General features: G+C 36.3%; 2 long non-coding RNA genes across 2 annotated transcripts; one reads left to right on the top strand and one right to left on the bottom strand.

Moving 5' to 3' along the window:
- Positions 1–12,434: 12,434 nt before the first annotated feature.
- Positions 12,435–15,589, bottom strand: LOC112189541. Its single transcript, XR_002931962.2, has 3 exons — positions 13,371–15,589; positions 12,881–13,019; positions 12,435–12,672 (listed from the first exon to the last, which is right to left on the bottom strand). It is a non-coding gene; the product is annotated as an uncharacterized LOC112189541 (long non-coding RNA).
- Positions 15,590–17,702: 2,113 nt separating this feature from the next.
- On the top strand, positions 17,703–18,784 carry LOC121051406. Its single transcript, XR_005805622.1, has 3 exons — positions 17,703–17,799; positions 18,005–18,168; positions 18,265–18,784. It is a non-coding gene; the product is annotated as an uncharacterized LOC121051406 (long non-coding RNA).
- The last annotated feature ends 1,983 nt before the right edge of the window (positions 18,785–20,767 follow it).

Genomic DNA, 20,767 nt, shown 5'->3' on the forward strand with positions numbered 1-20,767 from the left:
AGTATTCTCTAGTCCATTAAAATCTATGGCACATGATCATTGGATTTCCAAAGAATGATGAGGTTTTGCAAATACAGCCACGAAATTCTAGAATTATCAATAAGCACTCGAAAAGAAAGTATTTTAGCACAAAAACTCACTTGGGTCAAATGAATCAGACTTAATCCTAGCATGCTTAATGAACCAAGTTACAATCCTATCTCAAATCTTCATACAAGCATCACAATGTCGATTAACCACAGAATTCAATTAAGTCCTATTTTGATTGTGAAAACCTTCAGCCATGAATTCGGAGACATGTTCATCCTAGACGTTAGGAGCATCCTAAGACTCAAACACACAAACAAAAACACTCTAAAACCAACAATTTTTTTTTTTTTTACAATTTAATTTAATTTCAACACTTAGGTACGGGAACAGGGAGTCTCGATGTGCAATGGGACTGAAACAGCTACCCTTTTTCAAGACTATGTTTAATCCAATATACCTTAGTGTATCACAACATCAACTAAAAACACAATAAAAACACAATCCAACATCAACTATTTTTCATTTTTTTTTTATATACTAACTACTAAAAACACAATAAATAATAACCCTTCCCCCATACTTAATTCATGCATTGTCCTCAATGTACAAACAAATATAAATCATGCAAAGCATAAATCAAGCATAGAAGAGAAAGTTAACATAACGAAACCTAAAACAACTTAAAATTCATGAAAATAAAATAGAAGGAAGAGTTCAAGAAAGCAAATCTGCGTTTGATGTCTCCTCCACAGCTACGGTTGAAATGGGTTGCCTCCCATGCAGCGCTTAATGTTTAAAGTCTTTCAGCCTAGACTTGTACCTCCATTTACTCCTTTGGAGGAGCGGTATGCGGGCGAGTGGCAGCCCTCTTGCTGGTTTCAGCCTTCGGAGGTGGGTCCTCATGTTGTGATGCAGTAGCGTCCTTGCGAGGAAACCCAGGAGGATAACTCTGCAAGTTATTGACTTCCTGAGCAAGCTTGTTTATTGCAGTGTGACAGCGGATCAAAGAGCAGTTCATCTCAGAGATGTAATCGATCATGCAATTGACTCTCCAATCTGTCACCATAATACCATCGCGGAGAGAGGAACGCAAATCATCAATCAAATCCGACAAGCTTTCCAGGGTGGCCATAGGTCGAGGAGCACGAGCAGCTGGTGAGGAAGAAGACTCTTTGGGATGCAGTCTGGGAGAGCGACGAGGCAGAGGAGGGGGACTGCGGGTACGCTCACGGATAGGACGATGGTCCCATGGACGAGTAAGCCCAGCTCTAGTGGCCGCTTGACGACCTTCTTCTTCCAAAGAGAGAACACGGCGTTGATTGACGCCCCTGCGAGGGGTAACCTTGGTTCGAGCCATGAGGAAGTAGAAGGAATTTGAAACTGCACGCTTAGACAAACCTTAGTAAAATCTGGAGGAGACAAAAAAGGATGTATATGTAAAGCACAAAATAGGGTAGAAATCTCAACAGGCACACGGTTTTAACAAAGCTTCTCCGGGAAGGAGAAGAGTTATGACAGTTCACGGCCCAAGAAACTCCCCCACGTGTAAATATTCCTTTCTTTTCCTGGATTTATGGCATGCTTTCGGCTATAGCTTGTCTGTCACGGATCCTCGAGATTCGTTTGATTCCCCCACGCCTTTCTTTTCCTTGATTCACGGCAATTAAACCTGCTTTCGGCTGTAGCTTGTCTGTCACAGCTCCTCGAGATTCGTTTGGTTCCCCCACGTGTCCTTCACGAGCCAACAGTTTTTTCGTGTTTTCGGGTGACTTTAATCCAACGCGTAGATTTAATCTCAGAGATCGTCGATCCAACGGTGGAGATCTGCTCACTCGTTCTATAAATAGGTGCATTCTGAGTGACTGTTCACTCCAAAAGAAAATTCTTCCGAGTTCCAGCCTTTCTCTCTCAACCCTTCAGCCTTTCTTTCGAAACTCAAATCCTTTCTTCATCAACATGGAACCACAAACTCTGCAACTAATGGAGCAACAGACCCAGCAACAAATCGAGGATGGAGGAAACAACCAAGCAGCCGGGACTAATAACCGGTGGGCTCCCACACCGCCTCAACTAAGAATCCTCAAGGGCCTTTACTATGATAAGGGTTTTAAGTACCCAACTCCAGAGCAGATTCAAGAGATCTGCCTCCATCTGAAACAGTATGGGCAGATCGAGGACAAAAACGTCTTCTTTTGGTTCCAGAACCTCAAGGCTCGTGAGAGGCAGAAGTTGAAGGAATTTCGGAACGTTCCGGTTGGTGGATCTCTCGATCTCAATTTTGGATCCACTAGTTCTACTGATGATGGTAGATCCATTGATCTAAACTTTGGGTCACGTGTCGGCTATGGTGTTGACCCATATTCCTCCTCACCCTTCAACACTAATACCAGTACTACCTCATTTGGCACAACAGGAGGACAATCTTTCATGGAACAACGAGGAGGAGATCACCAGGAGATTGAAACCCTTCCACTATTCCCCATGCATGGTGAGGACATCTTTGGCAACATGAAGACTACTTCCGAGGGAGGTAGCGGCTATGGCGGTGACTCTCGCATTTCCCTTGAGCTCAGCCTCAACTCCTACGGAGATGCAGACATGGTTTAGTATAGAGTATTTTTATTATTATTATTTTTTTTTAATTTTTTTTAATTTTTATTTTTTTTTTGTAAATAGCTGAATTTAATAAGACTGAATGAATGCAGTTTTTATTTTTTATTTTTTTTATTTTATATATATATAAAGGACTCAAAAAATAAAAGACAAATATAAATATATATTGGACTCAAAATGAAAGACAAAAATATAAATCTCTTCCCCCACACTTAAATATTGCATTATCTTCAATGTAATCAATTAAAAGCATGCAATGAAATAAGTAAGCATATAGGGATGAAATTTACGAAAATAACAACTAAAACAAATAAGCAAAAACGAAAAATAAAAGATAAGGATAAAGAAAGCAAATCTGATTTGCATGGGTTGCCTCTCAAGTAGCGCTTGTATTTTACGTCTTGCAGCCAGACGGTACCTACATTAAATAAAGTTAGTAACTATAATTAACAAAGAAATACAAAATAAAAACAAGTATAACTATTAATTACAAACTACAAGTAAAATTAACAAGTATATTGTACAAAAGACACAAGTTAAGTACAAGTGAGTATAAAACGTGAAAAGTATTTTTACAAGTATTAAAGTGTGAAACAACAAAATAATTTACACGTATAGAGTATTCACAAGTATTTCTTTTATTATAAACATTATTGATATCGAATCAAATTCCAAGCGGTAAATCAAGTGGACGTGCGGCCCAAGTATAGTCGCCTAGACACAAACTCCCTTTAAAATCGTTTGGGCAACCTTACTGAAATGGCCAGGTGGGGGAGGACGAACACGAGAGGAAAAATCCATTTTGGCATGAGCTACTCCCACATAGTGGTTTAGGCCCATTTGCAAGCACTTCTGGATTCAAAAACCCGTCATGAACGTTGTCCCCTTCCTAGACACCATTCCACATAGGCTATACTTACTAAGATGAAAAAGTTCATAAGTGTGAAGACAGTTCAACAAGTGTTAATAAAGGCCGCCCTCAACCTTAAGGGACCTGAGCTAGGTACCAATAAGGGGTTTAGGCCAATATTAACAAAAGAGACTTCACCTATTCCTCTCAATTTACAACCTACAATTAAAATTCGTGTTCAATAATATAAATAATATCCTAGTTAATTTAAACTAAGTTTCAAACAATTTATATACAACAAATATATACAATAAATGACACAATTTAGCAAGTGATTTTTCAATCCCCGGCAACGGCGCCAAAAATTGATGTCGCTACTTTTGGGAAGCGCATAATTTAACCCTGAAAATATCGTTAGTAGTATAAGCAAATAGGGATCGTTCTATCCGGGGATTGAGGGTACACTTGTAATTGTGAAACAAATAAAGAAAAGTATTATTTACAAAAATAAAATAAAGAATATAAATATATACAATTGTATAAACAAATAAAGAATTAAAATAATAAAGTATTATTTACAAAAATAAAATAAAGAATAAATATATACAAGTAAACACAAATAAGGGGGGATTAGGATTGTTAAAATTAAAATTAAAATAAATAAAATAAAGAAAACGTAAAAACATATATACAAGGGTGAAACATAAGAAACAAAGATTAAACCCAAGTTTATCATTGAATTCGAATTAACCCTACATTGTTCTTCCAAGTCATGTGAAAGGAGTTGATCATGTGAAACATTCGAAAGCAAACAATTTCCCATATTTTACTTTTCAATGCTAATTAACCTAAGCGAAAGCACCTAGATTAATCCTGTCAAACATGCAATCAAACCCTAGAAAGCTAGTCAATCATGTCATGTTTAACGCATTACACATAGAGAAAGGCTATCAACTCAAGTGTACAACTTAGTATGAATAAGTTCACCTAATTGCAATCCTCTTCAATTGAATTCGATTTTTGTCCAAAACCTTTACTACTTTGATTCAAGTTTACACAAAACGAAAAGTCGATTTCATGTTCTTAAACCTAGCACCATTCATATCAAAACCCTAAGTGTTTCGAACCACATAAGATTAAAATACAAAAGATATCTATAAAGCAAATTCAATCGAACAATCACACATAAGCAACTTTGGAATCACAACATAAGAATCGAAATTCTTTATTCAATCATAAAATTTCAGAATATAAACCTTGTTCAAACATAAATATCAACTAAAAACAATTCTCACGAAACTAAGCAAGATTACAAAGAAAGAGGTTGAATTACACCGTGAGATGGAGATGGGGATGAAGGATGAAACGTTATGGATTCTTGAATCTCGAAAGCAAGCTTCAAGGTGGAGGATGGATGATGATGCTCACGGCTCCTTCTTCTTCTTCTTCTCCCTTGCTTGAAACGTTGAATGCACTAGAGGATGGAGAGAAAATGGAAAGGAAATGGAGAGACAAAGAAGATGGAATGGATGAAGGAATTTGTGTGGAAAAATGGAAAGGAAATGGAGGGACAAAGAAGATGGAATGGATGAAGGAATTGGTGTGTAAGAGTGAGAGGAGAAGGTGTTTAAATAGGGAAGAAAAAGAAGAGTGAAATGATGAGATGAAGAAAAATAATGAAAGTGGAGTATGAGAGTGGTTTGTAAAATATGTAAAAGATGAGGAAATGATGAAAGCAAAGCATGAAGGTGAAGAAATGTGGAAGTGATGATGATCTTTTAGGGTAGAAAAATTGTATCCAAGGAAAAAGAAATGATTTCTTCATATGGGTGGGAAACATGAATATGTGGTGTTGAGTTGTTTTCAGGTCAGTTTCTTCCCCTTTATTCCTTCAATTATTTCTCCATCAAAACTTCAGAATGAGCCTTCGACTTCTTCATAAAAAATGTTCCACTATGAGTGTATATCATCCTCACAAATTTTCAGAGCTTTATTCCAAGTGGTTGGGCCGGAAATGCTGCTGGACCTCTTACAGGTCCAGTTTTCCGGTTTTGCTTCTGTAGAAAATTGGGCTGATTGTTTGAAGGCCTTCCACTCATATTTTTCTCTGGCACTCTTCATAATAAATGATCCTTTGGGTGTCTAGAATGGATCTGGAGAGTTTCAGCTCATTTCGAGTTCATTTGGTCAGGTGGCCGCTCCTTCTTCCTTGCTTAGCTCTGATTCTCCTAGCCGGAGTAAGAAAATATTCAAGGTTGACTTTTTAGTGCATTTTCATTCTTCTCCATCATTTCTAGGTAATTATGGACGTAACACTCATTTCTTCTTCATCTACTCCAATGTACCTAAAAATAGAAATTAAGTTAAAAATCGATTCGTTAAGGAATAACTAAGCAAAATGTGAGAAATTAACATTTAAAATATCACATTAAAATGCGCCTATCAAAGCCCCATCACTGAATTGGTCGTCCCTCTGAGCTAAGCTGGGGATTTTGGGTTCAATTAGAGGCAATTGTAGGCCAGAGAATTGAGAGTGAAGTTGGAGGCCGATGATGCCGACGAAGGTCTGGAAAACGAGGATGCAGGGTTTTAGGTTGCCCATTGTTGAAGAGGACGAGGGTGAAGAAGAAGATGACCATGAGGAAGAAAAAGGGTTTCGCCGGAGATCGAGAAAGGAAATGGGCTCGATGGGCGCGGCGGTGGTGTTGGTTGAACTGATTGACTGGTGTGGTCTGGTGTTGGTTACGGTGGTGTTGGCGTGGAGAGAAGGAGAGTGAGAGGAGAGAGAGAGAGAAGAAATAAGAAATTTCTTCTGTTTTTTTTTTTAATAAAAATGTGTAATAAGACAATTTTACCCATCAAAAGTGACTCACGTGCGTGGTACATCCAAAATTTAACGGTTCCGTGACGGAATTTGGTCGTAGGTACGGTGTTGATACGAAAAAATGAGTTCAGGTATCACATTGATAACTTTGTAAGTTCAGGTATCATTTTGACAGTCCTCACAGTGTCCGGACACTGTTGGTGCATTTTTCCCTAAATCATATTGCATAACTTAGTTTAACCTAACTTACATGCACATAGATTACACATATTTTATGTATTAATTAAAAAACCTAGCGCCGCTCTGTTAGGGTTGGGATTGAAAACTTTTCTTTTCAACCTAGCAATTCATCCATGACTATGGATGCCATTTCCCTCATAGGTTTTGATCGGAAGTCGTTGACGTCGTGGCTTTTGGGATTCTTTCCTTTCTTCTTTCTTTTCCTCGCTGGTTGGGTAGTAGTTTAAAGAGGAGGCAAGGTGATTTCGGGTTGTTGGAATTGCGGGTTTGGTCTCGACGTTGTCGTGCTCTCGGTGATGCAGTCATGGGGAGGCACTGCTCAATAGGATTGGTTCAAATACGGTGATGATGCTGACGGCTGGAAAGGGCCTGATGATGGGCTTCTTCCACGCGGGAGCTCGGCTGACCTAGTTTGTTGGGCTGAGGCTTTGGGGGTGGCAAGTCACTGGCGACGGTGTCGAAGGTGTTGCTATAGGTTGAAGTTTGGTTGCTTCTGCCGGACAAGTCTTTCTTGAGACGGAAGATGGTTGCGGATCTGGAGGCGAGTCTGACGCTAGGGACGACGGTCTCAATGCGGGCGATGTTGGCTTTGCAGCTGATGGCGGTGGTAGAGCAGTGGCTGTGGTGCACTGCTTGTTGGGTGTCCTCAACAACGCTGTTTTGGTCTAGACCCTTTTTTGGGCCAGGGCTTCAAGTTTGGATAGGGAATGGTTTGTAGGTCTTAACTTTATTTTTTGTGTTATGATGGTCAAGGGAATTCGAATCTTGTTTCTATTAGTCATTAGTTTTCTAGGTTTATGAAAATAAAAAATAAAAAATAAAAAAAATCATAAAAAGAAGAAAAAAAAATTTGGGTTTTCTATGTTAATTTTGCCTCATTATTTTTGGTTTTGTTTTTTTTAGTCTTAGTATGTCTTTCAACAACTACAACAACTATGATGAGTATAAATTTCAGAAATCATGGCTTAAGAGGATGATAAAATTGAGATGATGTTTGACTTTATTCTTTGGTTAATATGGATGTATGATTGTAATATGTATGTGTAGTGGATGTGGTCTTGCTTACATGGTACAGAAAAGAGCATGTTAGGATAAGCTTTTGATTCCATACATAACCTATGTGAGATATTTGAGTCTATTTGCCTTTTCTTTGTTGCGTGTTAAATGAAAAAAAAAAATATATGTCATCTTATTTTCTTGGCGATGATTTTGTTGATCTCATTATTCTTTCGTCTTAATTGATTATTTGCCATAGCTTTAGAATACTAGAATTCACTTTTATACTTGTTGAGACTTTTATCAATATATGCTTGGACCTTGGAAATGATAAAGGTACCTTATGAAATTATCACCGTTGCCAAATTGCCATGTGTCCCTAGATAAACCCCTTTGAGACTACATTGAGCTTTTTTTTCATCACCCTCATAATCCTTAACCCCTAAACGTTAGTATAGTTACAACTTTATCCTTTGTTCTAAAGACTTAGTGGAGCTAATTTTTTAGACATACATGAGGTTTTTGGCGTCAAGAATGAAGATGGAGAAGACAAATAAGTTCAAGTGTGGGGTTAAGACTTGTCCATAGAAAAAAAAAAATATAAATGTATGTATGTGCCGTGAAAAGTAAAAAAGAAAAAAAATAAAGAAATTGAAAATGGTTATAAGTGTACGGCAATGAAAGGAAAAAAGAGAGAGTGTTTATGAATTTTAGTGTCCCCCATTGTGGATTTGGAGTTTGCTATAAAGTGAGGGCATTCAAGAAAAAATTGGTCTTTGTCCAATTCCCAAGTGTTCAAAAGAAGTTTAGAATGAAGCATGGGATTAACATGATGACATTTGGCCCTTTATAAAGACATTTAAGGAATCTATGACGTTTTTACTTGGTGGAATTTCAAGATTGTCTCTCTACATCAACAAGAGCTCTACTAGGTTTTTAGGATACTTTGTTATTTTCCTATCCCTTCGTTTCTATAAACCCTAAGTTTTGGCCCCATTACAACCTTAATTATAAGACCTATTTAATCCTTGAAAAGAGCAGCCTTTGATATGTGGAGATGAGTTATAAGAGTTGAATCTATGGCTTAAGTCATTTTGTGCAAGTAGTTGGTATCCTTCATGAGATCATACTTGAAAAAATATTTTCAGAAGAAAAAAAAGTCTGTCTTTCTATTATATATGAGCAAACCACACATAAGCCCTTGACAAAAGATTGATTCATAAATACATCCTTACGAATTTATTTAGATCTTATAAGGAAAAAAAAATTACACATAAGGAAAAGTTGTTATTTTGTTGGCATATGTCAATAAGACATTTACATTTCTAACCTTCATGCATGGATGACCAAATATTAATTATTTTCTTTAATCCAAACTCTTTTTTGTTGAAATCCTGCTACTGCACTCATACTCGTCCAGTTCTACTACTACACTTGTACTCGTGTCCTGCTACTGCACTCGTCCAATCCTGCTACTGCACTTGCAGCACACTCATACTCGTTTAGTTTTGCTACTATATTTGTATTCATCAAGTTCACTACTGCACTTGTACTCGTCCAGTTCTGCTACTGCACTCGTACTCTTCCAATCTTGCTACTACACTCGCTGGAAATTTAGCTGCTACTGCACTAGCTAGAAATTTAGCTGCTATTGAACTCACTGGAATTTAAGCTGATATTGCACTCGCTGGAAATTTAGCTGCTAATATATTCAATCTCCCATTCACTCCTATGTGAACAATTCACCGACAAGCTTGCTCTCACAATAAAGAGATAAGAGTGAGACTTTGACGAGGCATAGCTCACTTTTAAAAAAAAAAAAAAAAATTATCTGAAGCCTTTTATATGATGATGGGTTGGGATTAATCCCAGCAACAATACAAATGAACAAAAGAATTTCAAAATTAAGGCAACTCCTCATCTTCTCCTTCTCTCTCCTCTATGCCCTCTACACCCACCTCTTCCACTCCCAATCCCACCACTTCAACTACCCAGACTGAACCCCTACCAAGCCGCTCCTCTTCGACTACACTATCGAGGAAAAAATTGGAGGACGAGGATGACCACCCCCACCTAGGATAGAATTGGAGGATGAGGATGATCCGCAATCGGAGATTTCTCACAGTTCCTCCGGATTTTCATTTTCAAACAATTAGAGATTTCTCAGATCCCAAAATTTTTGGGTTATACTTTATAGTAGCAGCGATGAACTCTGTGTTCGGGGACAATAATGTGTTTAGGGTCAACTAATCCTCAATGGCATCAATGTAAATTTAAAAAAAAACTGAAAATTTTGGTAATTTTTCATAAAAATTCATAAGCAGGCCTGCTTTATTTATTTTCCATGTGAGCTCCATGTCCTTATTTGTTTAAATTTTATAGAATGTTGATTTTCTGATTTTCTATCTTTGGTCTATTACTTGTATGTAATTTTCTATATTTTTTGTCTTATATATTATTTCTCTCATATATAACTTTGAGTGAATATTTGCTTTTGCATGAGCCAATGAATCTTAGAAAAGAAAGAGGGTAAACCAGTGAGGATTTAAGTCATAACTTGTTTGAAGCATGTTGAGGTTAATATCACTAATGTCACCCCTATGTCCTACATGTTTATATGTCAAGTTATATGTTTTTGTTTACTTTCGAATAATTGTTGGATTGATTCTTGGTTGTTGTGTTAATCTTGATGTCATGAAAGTATAAGATTTTTTAGACTAACGTTGAAAGGCTTAGTGTGTTTCATTTGGATTGTTTTGCTCAAGGACTAGCAAAGTCTAAGTGTGGGGGTATTTGATGTGCTCGTATTATCCTATATTTTTAAGCCTCTCAATCTTGATTTTTATGTTTAGTTCTCCTTATTTATGATTTATTTGCATTATTTTTGTGTTTTTGTAGGTTTGTTTCGTAGAAACAAGAAAAGAAGCTAAAATGTGCTAACTAGAATTGAAAGGCAATTTGTAATCCCAGGCCCCAGAATTTGCCTGTGCAGAACTTCTAACTTTACCGAATTAATGGGAGATTTCTAGATCGAATCAAATAATGACTCTTATATACATGGAAATCTACGGATGTCTACTTTTTGTTGAATTTTACGGATATGGATTTCGATACTTTTGGAGCAAGTTATGGTTGTTTGAGTGAAGATAGCTTAGAATAGGAAATCTGCTCAGGAATTTACAAGCATTCGTGGAGAACTCAAGTTCTGTGGTATAAGATCATCAACCTTAATGCTTCAAGGAAGTTATTCAGATGGGGATTCAAGGATAAACTTAATCATAATTTTACTAAAGATATTTCAAGTTTTTCCCATTCCAAATGAAGAAAGGAATCTGATCTCAAGTCTTACAAGGAAACTTGGAGCCAAAGATGAGGAGGAATCTTCCCTGTATAAGGGAGCATGAATTTTACATGAGGAGGTCTCGGAGCTCATTGAAGATGCCAAAGGAGTAGAGACGACTCATCAATCTTCCCTTTCTTTTCCTTGCCATTCTTTTTATGTTTTTGTTATGTTTTATTTAGTTATCTGTTGCTAAACCTTTTTGTAAGGTTAGGATGATGCCCTATCATGATTGTTTATGTATTTTGATGTTTTATTGATGGATTTATAGTTTCATTATGATGAATTCTTAATCACTATTTAAATTGATGCTTTATGTTTAAGTTCTTTGATTGATCACCTTAGGGCTTTACATCTAGTAATTACAAGATGAATTTGAGGCGTACCAGCAATATAATTCATATTAGCTTATTGTCATTAAGAGTTGTGAATTACATTATTGTCGTACATGAAGTAATGGTTTGCATGATTCTCTTGTTTTCTAAGAAGTAATGAGTCCTATGTGTTAAATTTATGTCTTACCTGGATAAACTGCATGTTAGAATATACGACCTTTGCCTTACTTGGAGATCATACACTTAAGAAAAACTATAGTCTAAGTGTCATACATGAATTTAGATACTAGAATTGTCATAAAAAGAAACAAAAGAATTTGTTAATTGCATCGAAATATAAATAAGATTGTTAGTGGTTGATTATGATACCCTAGGTTTTATCATCTTTGCTTTTCAACTTATATTTTGTTTGTTTCTTTCTTTCTTTTATTTTCACATTTATTTGTTTATTCGAAAATCCAAAAATCGTACCTTCTTTATCTTGATTCTTTATGTAATTTGTGTTATTAGTTTGGATTAATTGAGTTAGGATTTAAATTGATTATCAATTCTCAGTTGGAACGACCTCGTACCTGCACACTATATTAACTAAAATTCATGCGCTTGCGAGTTTCACTACAAAAAAAATTGCAATGGCTACCACAGTTAGCGTCGGCGCAAAAATTTCGTCGCTATTGATCATAGCACTACACCAAAAACCTTATCAGATGACGGGAGAAAATTGTTGTGTGATTTGGAGTGCCACCATTGTAGAGCGAGCCGTTGTCTGTTGAAAATTCAGACAACGGTGGAACATAGTTGTCTGAGAAACAAAGAGTCAACAAGTATTTGTTATAAGCGTTGTGTGATAGTTCGACAGATGGCTCGGCAGATACTAGGCGTAGCAGTTGAGGTGCTGCCTTCAAACAACACTGCTTGTTTTCAAGCTATTGTCTGTCAAGCTTGTCAGACAACATACTTTTATTTTGTCTGTTGTTTGATTGATCTTCAAACTTAAGTTCTTGGACTATATCTGTAGTATGATTTTCTTTTGGGATAATAGAATTCAATTGCTTCTGTTGTATGATTTACTTTTGAGATGATCAATTTTATTTGCTATATTCTGCGTATAGCTTAATTTTACCTAATGAACAGTGATCAATTGGAAAGAAAACACATTGCAAATCATCAAATGAGTAATTGAAACCATTCCATATACCTAAAATGTTAAAAGGGAGCATTTCCCAATCATCCAAGCCAACACCAAAACAAGAAAAGCATTCTAGTAAATGCCATATCTACTTGGGATATCAAAAGCTAATACATATTGTTCCAAAACATGCCTCTCATGAAGTCTTCATTGATAGTTGGCAAATTCCTTGAACAAATCCTTTAGCATCTTTACTTTCCAGTATTCTCGACTTCTAGAAATGACAATCTTTAACTCATTGTCCTCTACTGCTGTCTGCAAAACATATAGGAAGAGTACTTTTTAGTGACAAATCAATCACTCACACTAGTTCTTTTACATTATCAGATTTTATAAAGCTTTATCCCTCTCTTTTGCAGGGAGGGACTAATTCAAAGACAGATTCTAAAGCTTTCATTTGCAAAGGGAATTCGATGATAAATAGCAGCCAGCAAACATCATTCATTCAATTGAAGAATATTACCTAGCCATGGAGAAACAAAGCCTTCACATTATCCTCCCAATCACGCAATGCAGAGTCTCTGTCCAACAATGTTCCTTCTAGCTAGGTCTCCCAATGACAACCTTTAACTCATTGCTACTTAATGTTCTGCCATCCAATTCTATCAGCAAAACATATAGGAACATCCGTTTTAGTGAGCTAACTTAAACACTAGCACACGAACTTCATCTAATATTACTAAATCAGAAACATGTCTTATTTAATATTACCAAATCTGAAAGCACATGTTCTAACACAGAGCATAATGATTAAACCTATAGCAGCAATACCAAAAAAGAGAAGCAGAGCTATAACAAAGGCAAACTTATATTGCTCAGTCCAAAGACATCTGTTAACAGAACAGGTGAAAATGGGAGGGAAACTAACAAGCAAAGGCCTAGAAAGCTAACAGAAATAGCTTAAGTTGACAATAATACTTAACACTCAAGTAAAATGAACTGGTGATACTTACATGCTTGTAACTGGTTATAGAAAAGCTTTACGGAATTCTGCACAAAGCTTTAAGGGATGCTGCAAAGACAAGTTCTCTTTGAATTTCAAGTTATAGTTGCTGAGCTGCATCCACATACCACACAAGTTTAGATAAACCCTCTAAAATTACATAACAGGTAATGCTGGAGCATTTTAATTTAGTTAAGTTGTATAACATTTTCTGGGAATGTAGAGCTCAGTGCTTTGGCCTTCTTCGTTCTACAACTTGATGAATGCCCCCTTTTCCTTACCTTTGAGGTCTGGCTATTAGGATGGATAAGTATTAACATAAAGAAATCAAGTTAAGGGGGGAGAGTGCAAACAACAACAAGAAACAGAAACTATCTTTTCATGCAAGAGCCACCGATAGAGAGAAAAATTACGGATGAAGTAGCTTTTAAACAAAGGCAATTCAACTTAGAGAAAGAGTAGCTCAAGAAGAATGAAACCATTCTTTACAGTTTATTGTAAAATAAGTTTTCAGATTTATCTATTCGAATCAATATTGCATCTCTGACATAATTATGATGTCTAACTTCCTAGAATCATAATCTCCTCACAGAACTCAAAAAATACACCTTTGTGTCTTGGCAATTAAAGTTTCATAGTCACAAGGATAATGCTCAGGCCACCTTATCTAGAAATTAGACTACAATCAAAACAAACACAAAAACAAAATTTAAATATGAATTTCATTTATTTACATGCAATTTAACTATCCTTGTTTATAAGCAATTATACTTAGTAATTCTCTCTCCCAAAATACTAAGCTAGACATACACAACAAAACCAAAAACACATAGAACAGCACCTACACAAAGATGAAGTACAACTCATACGCTTGTCAAAAGTCACAAGGACCAAAAACAATAGATGGACAAACAGTAATGAATTTCAATCACTTTTCTTTGCATACTCCAAAGCTTCAGTTTCTGCTATTGTCTTGGCAAGACAATAGTTGCCAAACTTGGTCTGTAATGTTCTTAACACCACACAAGAATTCAACCAAAATGATAACGAAGATCAATATAATGCAAATGAGAAATAACATTCACGTCTGGAGAACTACCTAGCCCATATTTTCCTGAAATTTAAGGCATTGTTATAATACCTTAGCTTCTAGGTCAGACCAACATTCTTTATCCATTAGTTTATCTTTGGGCCATTTTGGTTTGTATATAACAACACCAGCAGATGACACGACCACACCCTCTTTACTTTTTCCTTGATACATGCATCTAGACATGTCCAACACTACTTAGTTATCATGTTATGTTTTCGTTTAATTCAATCATGCATGAGTTTAAACCTCATCAATGCTTCTAGAGAAGTAGATTGAAATAAGTTGATTAAAGTCTATAAAGTGAAAACAGCAAGGTGAAATCCCTTATTTTGAACAGAGATAAGTCCCCCTTATTTTTACTACGGACTTAAATCCAAACCAGCACAAACCCCAGAGCTCTTCATAAAACACCAACCAGCAAACCCAGTAACAAACCATCAAAAGCCCCAACTTTTCACCTCCGTTAAAATCAAAAGCAACTATATATTTGTACTTGGAGACAAATATATCGAAACCTCTCCTGGGCATCGCTCATAATGAAAGCCCGGGGTCACGCTTGGAGCTGATTTCGCGTGGCTGAAGCTTCTGCACGTTGTCGACGAACCCCATCCACGCCGCCAATACCCTCCGACCACCACATGGCCGAGTATTCGCCAGTATCTTCTGTTTTTACTCTTCCTCTTCATTTTCGCAATTTCTGATATTCTGTAGCATCAGAGAAACCCTTGATTCTCTGAGAAAGAAAAATTGAGGAAGAAAATATTAAGGCATTAGGTGATTAGAGAGACGAGAGGAGCTCTCTCTCCGTCTTTTGGTCTGAGCTCATCAGAATGACGTTGACGAAGAAGAAGGTGGTGGAGACAGCAATAAATCAGAGACACGCTGTAACCCTGATATCATTGGGCGAGAGATTGAAGACGCCGGTAACGACGAGATTCGAAGTTGAAAGGAAACTGGGATTCAGAGAAATTTGGGAATGAAACGAAAAGGAAACTAAGCAAAAACAGAAGACGAAGACATCTGAACTTTTGGTAATTTGAGATTTCAATTGAATCAACTGGGGAAAGGCTGTTTCAGGAAATGGGTCTGAGACTCTGAGCCTTTGAGGAGATGACCCGAAGAAAAGAGCAAAAGACTCTATTTCGTCCCTAGCGTTGAAAATGACTTTAGGGCTTGTCCGGTAACGTTTTTAAAAATGATTTTTCAAAAACAAATTTTAAAAATAAAAACGAGAAAACAAGATTGGATTTTTGAGATCCGAAAATGTGTCCGATAGCTTATTCTGAAAACAATTTTCAAAAACGAGAGAAGATTGCGACTAGAGATGAGAGAGAGACCTGAGAAGAAGATAGCGACGTGAGAATATGGAAGAAGAGAGAACATACTTTTTTTTCTTTGTTTTGGAAAATATATCTCCGTGTTTTCTAAAATATGAGAATGAAAAAGTGAAAACGTCTATTTGTCGTTTTCCTGTTTTACGAGTAAAATAAAAAATTATTTTCAAAAATTATTTTCTGCATTTTTGAAAACAGACCAACGAACGCATTTTCAAGCAATTTTCATTTTATAAAATGAAAAAGATGACTTGAAAACGTTACCGAACGCCACCTTAATATTTCGTCTAAGATAGAGAGCTCTTTTTCTCTTCTTTTGTATTTATGAATCAGACAACACAAAAACATGCTATGTTGTCTAAAAATTAAACTTAAATTAAGATTTCAAAGAGGGAAAGTCTTTATTTATTTATTATGACAAGAGGGAAAGTTCCTGATATATACTTTGATTGCATGTAGTTTGGTGCTAGGTTTAGGCATTATCCATTCACACAACACAAATAATTAATTTAGTTGTGGGAGCATGCAATCACTAGATATATCTTGATCAAAATTTGCAGGTTTTTGGGGGGAATAAGTACCATTTTGGGGCAAATCTACACACATTCAAACCTTCCCGATATATCTTCCTATATCACACAACACAGAGTAAAAAACGGTTGTATGATATTTTGCAAGCTAAACTCATACAACTGATATAACTTTTTTGTTGTACATTAGAGTACCAATTTGGAGCCAAATTTGAGTCGGGCTAGGAGGGAAATCTACCGCGATTTTTTTTTTTTCATTCACACAACAAATTATTCTTGTAACCGCTGTGCAATGGCCTTCTAGCTAAAAGTTCATAATTTTAACCACCTTATATAACGCAAGTTTTGTAAATGTGTTGTATGATTCACTTTTCCGCATCACACAACACACTTTTTTTTTCATTGTGCAAAAAGTGTTGTGTGTTTAAGTTATCATGGTGTAGTGTAGATTTGCTACCGGAAACAAGGCATCATGATATTAAAATTAGTTTGCGTCGGCAAAGGAGCGCGGTAGCATAAATATGATTCAATTGCAACGGCATTAAAGATATACTATAGCCTGATTCTTGCTTCCCTATAATGCTATAGCCTTTATTTACTTTTCAACTTATTTTTCAGATATACTATTTGGGTGTTAAAATCAAAATCAAACTTAACCTAGCTCTACAAGGCGCCAAGAGACAAAAATTAGGCGTACCATAGATTTTAGTTTCCGATGAGTGAAATCTCATACTCCATCTTCCCCTCTCCTCAACCCTAAAACTTTTCTGCATCTGAAGAACCTCATACCCCATAGTCAGAACTAACCCGGCCTCTTCTCTTTCGCTCTCACAAGTTGGGTTCAATTCGCTCTCTCAAGTATCTTCTCTCTTCCATCAGTGGGTTCAATTCAGTTAATTCAAATTATCAAATCGAAGAGATATGATTTTTGTAGTCTGAGAGGAATTAAGTATAGAAAATTTGCACTACTACAATAACGGGCAAAGGCCACATGTATTTTGCCACGCCTTAAAACAAGGGTGGGAACTTCCACTGTTTGGGTGATGTGAGATGGTATCAGGTACTGTAGTCATGATATTTTCCCACGATTGCTTATAATTGTGGATGAGTTAATTTTTTATATTTTCCTTATGTACTAGAATCTGATAATGGGCATTGAAAAATGAAAACTTATATTATATATTTTTTTTTTTGGGTTACATATATTATATTCTTTCTTGTTCTCGATCTCCTATCTCCCCTCTCTCTCATTCTCTCTCTTCTCTTTTCTTCGAGAAGCTCTCCTCTCTCTTCTGTGCTCCCACACTTGAATCTTCATTCTAATTCCCTTGTCCTTGAACTCACCCAAACTATCAATCCCCATCATCCAATTAATTGTCTGTGAAGGGGATCAAGGGGTGTCTTAATCCTCTATCGTCGGCTTACATCAGCGACATGGTGATGGCCACCGTGAAGAAGGAAAAGCCAGATCTGAGGAAGAAGGTGCCGCCGGCCTTTTTTCCATTGTTTATACATTTTTCATTCTTTATAGATCTGTATCTTCTAACTGTAGAAATTTTGCTCAAACTTGCTTTTATTGTTTCACTCTACTTATTCAGATATGCAAGGGGTCTTTGTTCCAATTTCTTCATAGATTCATAGTACTTCTCTGTTCCGAGTTAACTCGCTCTGTTTTTATGTATGAAAGGATGGCCGCCACGATGCACGCCAAGTTAAACTAGATCGGAAGAAGCTCAACTAGATCGACCTCATCAGAATCTAGTTTCAGTGACCCAGTTTTTTATGGGTTTATGCATATCAACTCTAATCAAGATCCCCAATTTCATCAATGTGAAATTGGAATTCGTAGTGGTAATTTCTTTTCTTTACTCGTTTAGAAAGAGATTCCCTAATTTCATCAGTTTGCTTTGATGTTAATACAACCTCTTTTGATTTTGAACGTCACAGGTTGCTAAAGGCCTAACTTGTGGAACTCCTCATATGATCAGTGCTACGATTGAAGGCCTTGCTCGGTTGGCTGATGAGTTTTCTGACCTTGTTTTCAACTGCTAGCAATTTGCTACGATTAAAGTTCGTTTCATTTATAATTTCTTTTAGATCTGAACAATTGTTTATTGGGTCAAAGTAAACATTGAGTTTTCAAGTCAAAACCAATCTCCATGGCGCTGCTCTGAGTTAACTCGCTCTCTGTTTTTATGTATGGAAGGATGGCCATCACGATGCAAGCCAAGTTAAACGGGAAGAACCTCAACCAGATCGACCTCATCAGAATCTGGATCTGGTTTCAGTGTTTCAATAAAGTATGGATCTACACCTATCACCTCTAATCCAAGATCTCAAATTTCATCACTTGAGTAGAGGCTGAAACTATGGCAGTGACTGAATCCAAGCCGATCATCGATGAACCCATTCATCCCCAGAAATATGAAATAAAATGAATAAGATTAGGATATCAGCCATCCATCCCCAGGAATACGACCCCAGGAATACTCGATATTGGACCAGAAATAATTAATAAAAAAAATTATAATAATGAATCTTTCCCACCATTGTTGTTGGTGGTCCCAGTATGTCAGAGCTTCTTCAGAGAAGCCACAAACCAAGTAAATCGAGACTATTAAGGGGAAAGCAACCCCTCTACAGAGCACTGACCCTATTAAAAGTGGCTGTAGTGTGGCTATGGCTGCTAGACACACACATGTATGTCCTTTGAGGTCTTTTTGTCACGCAAGCTGTGTGTGGCCTTTCCCCATAATTGTAGTAGTGTTGATTGTGTATCTGAAATTACTTTCGATTTTGCTTATTTGTGGAAGAACCGTTATGTTTTTCGGTTTTGGATACGTCAAATTGGGTGTTTTGATATGTCGATCTGGTACTGAAAAAGCTTGTCAAAATTTCTTGTATGATATGTCAATCGATAGCATTGAATGATTAATTGGTATTGCACGCTCAGATGTTGATTGATTAGCTTGATATATAAAAAATACAACAGTTATTCTTTACGGGCTTTGCTATACTTGTATCTTAGTCCTCCCCCTAAGTTCATTTTTTTTCTTCTTCCCCTTATTATTCTACTCTTTGGTTGCTGGAGTGATTAAAGAACTGTAACAGTTGATTACGGGTACAAGCCCTTGGAGTAATCAGTAGGATAAACCAAGCCACGTCAGATGCAAAAGCACTTAAATCAGAGGCCAGCCAGAGCATCTGATATTTCCTTGGTTGCTATATAATATGTCAATTATTTTCTATAGCTTCTGCACAATCTAGTTTTGAAATTCCGGCTTTCGAACCTCCTTTCTCGGTAAATTTTTGGTATCGTGCATATCTCTTATCGTATTCTTATCCTTCTATGCCAACATATGACATGCCTCAAAACATTTTAAGATTGTTGTTAATCTTAGTGTTTTGCCTTTCTAACATTTGGCCAAGTTGCATGTGCCCAACAAAAGTAGCTGAATCTATAGAGAATAATTGTTATCAACTAATGAGTTTTGTTTAGCTGTGATCACTTTCACTCAGAAGTTGTTCAGAATGATGTATGCTGCATGTATACAACAAGCATGATTTAATGGCAATAATATCAAAATTGTTACTATTTATTACATTTTTTTTAGCTATTTTAACCAAGTCAATGGCCACCATCTTTAGGAAGAAAACAACAACCATACATTCATTGCCCTCTCCCGATCATGAAGTAATAGATTGAAAAGCTAATTAATCATATTAATTGTTAACTACAATGTTGCTGTAGATGAAACATCAAACTATGTCAGTGTCATTTAGGCAAATAGTTGAAAGAATGAGCTATAATTTATAGACTTAATGGGTTAGTTTCTGGAATATCAGAGTGTTGACAGCAAATTATAATTTTCTATTAAACTTTTGTTCCAATCAAAAGTTTATACACGTATTTAAAGTTAATAGCATGTTAGAATACTCCTCATGAATCCAGCTATCTAGAATAACCAAACAAGAATTTATGATATCTAGCTGCTACTTGAATTCATGAAAGATCCCAACAATGAAAATGTATCCTCTTTCAAAATCGAATATGTCCAATAACTGGAATTAGAAGCTAGTTTTATTTCTTAATAATCCTAGTGGACGTCCACCACCATATTAAGGGCTAGTTTGGGATTGCTGTGACATTTTAAAAAAACTCCGGCTGTTGTATTGAGAGAATAATCAGCTGTGAATTAACACAATTTCATGTTTGGTAAATAATATTTGCAAAAGTGTTGTCAGTACATAAAACAACTGCAGAGTATTTTTTGATCCACAATAGCTTCTAAAAGCAACCTCTAGGCTACTTCTAAAATCTGCTGTCAGTGACCTATAACTTTCAATTAAAGCTGTTTTTTATTTATTTACCAAACACAATAAAATCTAAAATTTTGAATAAAAGTTTTTTTTTTTTTTTTTTAAAGCGAAGCAATCCCAAACGGGGCCT

Source organism: Rosa chinensis, chromosome 2 (assembly GCF_002994745.2).
Source record: "Rosa chinensis cultivar Old Blush chromosome 2, RchiOBHm-V2, whole genome shotgun sequence".
NCBI lineage: Eukaryota > Viridiplantae > Streptophyta > Magnoliopsida > Rosales > Rosaceae > Rosa > Rosa chinensis.